General features: G+C 51.7%; 1 pseudogene; it reads right to left on the minus strand.

Annotated features, from left to right (window-relative positions):
* Positions 1–966: 966 nt before the first annotated feature.
* LOC124678997 lies at positions 967–4,514 on the minus strand (annotated as a pseudogene).
* Positions 4,515–5,465: the final 951 nt, after the last annotated feature.

The following is a 5,465-nucleotide window of genomic DNA, read 5'->3' on the forward strand; positions in this document are numbered from 1 at the left end:
GATCTCGTCGCTGATGGAGCCGTAGAGCCACGAGCGGACGATGAAGTCCTCACGAGCCCATGCAGGGGTGCGATCGGCGGCGGTGGTCTGCACAGCAACATGTGAGGTGAGCTCGTACTTGCCTAGGAGGACGGAGATCAGCATACGCCACTTGGCGTAGTTGGACTTGGTGAGGTCGAGGACGACGGGCACGTGCGTCTTGACGCTGGCCACGCCCATCGCCTAGTTGGAGGAGGACGGCGCCGTCAGGTCGGCGAGGGCGGGAGTGGTGCCGAGGGCGAGGGAGCCCGCCGTGCCCGAGGTGAGGGCGCCCGTCGTGGCCATGGAGGGGGCGGCGCTGGTGTCGCCCATGGATGCGGTGGAGGGCGGCGGCTGGGGAGGGAGGCGGGTGGGCTAGGGTTTTAGGCTGAGATCGGTAGAGCTAGACGTCTGATACCATGTGAACGAGAGGAGTTTGAGGGAATTCGCCACGCTATGGGGAGTTCAGCTCATGTTAATATATAGGCCCGGATACGGTGCCTTGGTACACAAGAATACAATCTAATCCTACCAAACCGAGAGATATACATGATCGGTTGAGGAGATTACAATCTACACCTGCCTAACAAACTATACAGAGTTAATACTCGAACACTTAAGCCGGTATACTAGGCTAGGAAGCTACCGTGTTAAGACTGTTTTATCATGGGGACTTTACAAATTTAAATCCCTAGCATGTTGTGCCTTCCATCTATAAATATTACATTGAGCCATTTCACCTTTTCAACTCCTGAACATCAAGGGAACATACAAGTCACACTTCAATTTTCTGATAAAAATATGAACTCGAGTAGAGAGTACACAGGAGTAGCGCGCACACAATTAATGACCAATTCTCATGTTCTATAGACATGAGCACACACACACTCACAGATTATGGCACTGCGTGCCATTTGTACCAGTAAGACGAGCCGTGCTTGTCTAGCTCTAGCCAGATGACCCGGTAAGCGATGCTTCACCAACAAACGCTGCAACTTCTGCTGGGTACTGAGCGTGGAGTGTGAAATACAGGACCCCGACGGCGCCCGTGGCCATGACTAAAATGACAAAAAGAATGACGGGTCTCTTCCCCCACTGCCCCATGATCCCGAGCGCGAACGGGTAGAGGAGCACGAGGATGCACATGTTGAACATCATCCCGAGCACCACGTGTTGCCCCTGCTCCGTGAAAAACCCCCATGTCGCGGCCTTGCCTATGGCTGCTCCGACGGCCGCCACGTTCACAACGAGCACCGCCACGGTCGGGATCAGCAGGGGCACCCACCTCACGGCGTATAGGTCGGCAAACTTGTCGTTGGAGCAAGCCTGAAGTATATCCCCTTACCGGTGACGAGCTTTAGCGCCAAGTACAGCACCGCTGTCGGGTACACGCCGGTGGCGGCGATCATGTAGAACTGCTCGTTGCGGAACCAGTCGAGCACCGTGATCCCCGCCCATTTCACCTCGAACATTCCGATCACGTGCACCATCGCTATGACCGCGACAAGGTACATGATGTAAGTGCCGAACGGCCTCTGGATGTAGAGCTGGTCGGAGAAGAGCCACAAGACCGGGAAGAGGTTGTATGCCAGGATGAACACGGTGACGATCGGGTACGTGGACATGTTGAGGTACGCGACGCGCTGCAGAGGGTGCATCCGGCGGCCGGCGAGGAGCGCGTTGCTATGGGAGAAGAACATCTCCAGGGATCCTCCTGACCACCGGAGCAACTGGTAGAGGCGCTCGGTGAGGTTGATCGGCGCGGTGCCACGGAACGCGGCCGGCTCCATGGAGCAGTATGTGGAGCGCCACCCTTGCCGGTGCATGCGGAAACCGGTCGCCACGTCCTCCGTCGCGATGTCATACACCCACCCGACGTCTCTCCCCCATGAACTCCTTTCATCGTAGGCGCACGTCATTAGAGTAGCAAGGTCGTTGCTGAGCTGCTCGTCGACCAGCACCGGCGTGATGGACCTCTCTTGGACCGCCGCATCCGGCATCGAGTTTACCAACGGTATCGAGTTGCCAAACTTATTACCTGCCTTCCCTAGGAGCTTGATGTTCTCCGCTCGATAACGCGGTGGCTCCATGCCGTAGAGCGCGACACGACGGAACATGGTTCCGGTGCCGAGGTAGGAGGGGCCTTGGATGCCATTGAGGCAGAGCATGGTGCCGTCGAAGAAGACACGGTTGTGGTTGGCATAGCGATCCGTCGGGTCTACATCGTCGAAGCGCTGAGGGAACTGAACGAAGGCCGTGTTCTGGCCATCGCGAGGGTCGAGCATGAAGCACATCGGGACACGGAAAGCCTGCGAGTTGTTGATGTAGTGGTCGCAGTCGAAGTTTATGATGAAGGGCGCGTTGGAGAGCAACGCGGAGACGCGGAGCATCGCGTTCATGGCGCCTGCCTTCTTTTGGTGGTTATAGCCTGGGCGCTTCTCGCGGGCGATGTACACAAGCATGGGGAGCCTCGTGTCAACGTTGCTGAAGTCGAATGGATTTACGGTGCTCGCCGGCGACCCGAGTTGTGGTTTACAACTTGGATGTGTTAGTATGACCTGCCAAAAGAACATGTTAGTTTTAGGCCCAGTTTCTTTTTTCTGAAATATGAGTAGTAGATGATATTGTAGAGTATGTTTGTCAGTCGACGCGACATATGTTTTTTTATGTAGGCAAATCCCTTTGAATTGTTGTAAGAAAAGAAACCGGACTTAGTCTACTTACAAAAAATATCATCTAAGAAACATCATATATTAAGAAAAAACAAAATTATTTATTTCCCTTCATTTTACTTGTTTTTATTATGTTATCACTTTCGCCAGTGTTAAAGCTCGGCCGTTTGTGGTACCCAAATGTTTCTATCTCAATTTTGAGCAGTAGATTCAAACTGAAACTAAGCTATGATTTAAATTGTTGGAATGTATTGTCTAACCCTTTCCACCAATTCGGTTTCTTGGTTGTGTGGGCTAGTGCATGATTAAGTTAGGTATTAGAGCAAGTAGATCACAAGTTTAGTTTTCTTGTACGCGAGGGAAAGATGTTCAAATATATAGCCTAGCCATTTTCACCGTCTAGACTTTTTGTTATATATAAAACATGTTCAAACTAAAAATAAAAATGCATGTAATTTTGTAATTTCGAACATTGACGAAGCTTCAACCTGAGCAGACGTCGAAATTTCTTAGATTTAGTTAGTGGATACAAAATAATTTACAACCGCTGATTTTCGGGCTGGATCATATCAGTCTAAATGCAAAACAAGTTCAAATTTGACCTCATAATAATTCAGCGAAATATGATCGGGTATTTTTGTACATAAGTCCAAAAAACTATTCGTTACCGAAATTTAAACTGTGAGATTGAGATAGCCAAACCCAGAAAATTTGGAGGATTGAGTAATTGCAAGGTGCAATTATTATACCTGAACAATTCCAGCGTGCTGGCCTCTTCGATGTTTGTCAGCTTGCTCAATCCATGTGCCTGGCCATTGTGTCCCATCAGCCATCCACGTGGCACGTAGCCCATCGCCTTTGTTATACGCGTCAGAACGTTTTCGGATGGTGCTTGAAAGGGAGTCTATCCTCACCTTGAACTCCTCATATTCTCTGCGCACACGCCTATGATCCCTCATGAATTCGCCGGCATTACCGCCGACGCATGGCTGTGTTTTCATCCCAAAGTAGTTCTCCGGGGACCTTGGCTCGACGCAGTGCTTCCGGCAGAACGGTACCCACAGCTCGGCGAAACTGGCAACCTCGACCATGGCCTCGTAGTGGACCAGCGTGCCGCCGTCGTCGGAGAGGTAGCAGGCGTACCTGTCGACTGGGTAGTCGGTGGCGAGGATGGAGAGGATGGTGTTTACGGTGTACAGGATGGGCTCATCGACGGGGTCGACGGTGGTGACGAAGACGTCGATGCCGGGGAGATTAGCGTCGCCGGAGGAGCCGTACAGGTGCGCGAGGGCGGCCATGTCCGGGACGCGTTTGATGGGGTTGAGCTTGGGGAGCTGGTTGAGGATCCATGAGAGGGCGAACCAGGTGTCCGCGACCATGGAGGTGGTCCAGAGCCACACGCCGTCGTGGTTTCTGTGCTTCACGCGCCACCCGAAGAAGGCGACGACGGCGATCAGTCGCACGAGAATCAGGAATCTGTTGGAGATTAAGCGACAGCCGTGTTAACATGTGTAGGAGACGTATGGCAATAATCTACATCAATGGGTAGCTAGAATGACGTGCGGATCGAGACCTGTAAGGATGCAGGATGCTGGCCTTGACCTTCATGGTCCGGAACAGCAGTGGCCGGGCACCGTCGCCGGAGACGTTTCCCGGCATTTCTCCCTCGTCGGCGGCCACCCACACGTCATCTTTGGTGCGCTTGGCAGGCGGCGAGTCCGCTGCTGCGCTGGCGCCGCGCCCGCTCTCTACGTCGGCCACAGCGTAGCCGTCGGGGGTGTCGATGCGGAGAGCGTTGGCTCTACGAGTGACTGCCGCGGCCATCGTGTCCGCTGTGGACGATGTACGTACACAGTGCTGATCTCCTTCTTGAGAGGGGTGCTTGCCTCGGGTGGGTTATATATAGCGTGGCCGCAATTGGACTACGGTGCTGGGTTCCATAAACCATGGGTCGTGTGCGACGTCTGCATGGTCAAATACTGCAAGAGTCTGCAACTTGCCGCCGCACTCAACCCTGGTGAATATATTCCTTTTGCTCCACCGCGGCAAGAATGTTTGTTCTTTGTTCTGACCGATCAAATGCTACCGGCAAAACCTCAAGTGCTAGTGGAGTGTACTTTATATTTCTACACTCGCATGTCTAATAAACTGGAGTAACATCGCTATAGAAGAGTAGAAGACGTGTGCGCTTACACCAGTAGAGGCGAAGCTACATGGATCGTCCAAGTCAAACCAGCTGGACGGAAAGGTACATGAGAACGCTGTATTATACCCTTCTCAGGTCTATGGATGCAGTGCCACTAGCTGGCACGCAGCTATTAGATCATCTAGCAGACGTCCTAAAAAGGCTAAACCTGTAAAATTGCTTTAATTTTATCCTGAAATCTCACGGGCGGGTGCGTGCCAGATGGACGTCCTGGGCACACGTACTAGGCGTCCAGCTGTCAAATGGTAAGCTAGCTCATATTAGGTGTTGTTTTTTTAAAAAAAACTGTAACTTTTAAATCGTGGGGCGAAATTACAATTCATTTTCACTTCTAAAATCTCCACGGCGAGATCTTCGAAACTAGACCACATTTTCATATGTTTCGATGAATTTTTTTAACAAGCAACTTTGATGTGCGACAGAGCTTTTTTGTGCAGCGGAACAATTTTGATGTTTGACAAAGCAACTTTGGTGTGCAACGAATTTTGTCCATCGGAGCAATTTGAATGTGTGATGAAGCAACTTAATTGCCCTGCAGAGCAACTTTGGTGCCCGGCGACGCAGTTTTC

The sequence above is a fragment of the Lolium rigidum genome, chromosome 7, assembly GCF_022539505.1.
Source record: "Lolium rigidum isolate FL_2022 chromosome 7, APGP_CSIRO_Lrig_0.1, whole genome shotgun sequence".
Taxonomy (NCBI): domain Eukaryota; kingdom Viridiplantae; phylum Streptophyta; class Magnoliopsida; order Poales; family Poaceae; genus Lolium; species Lolium rigidum.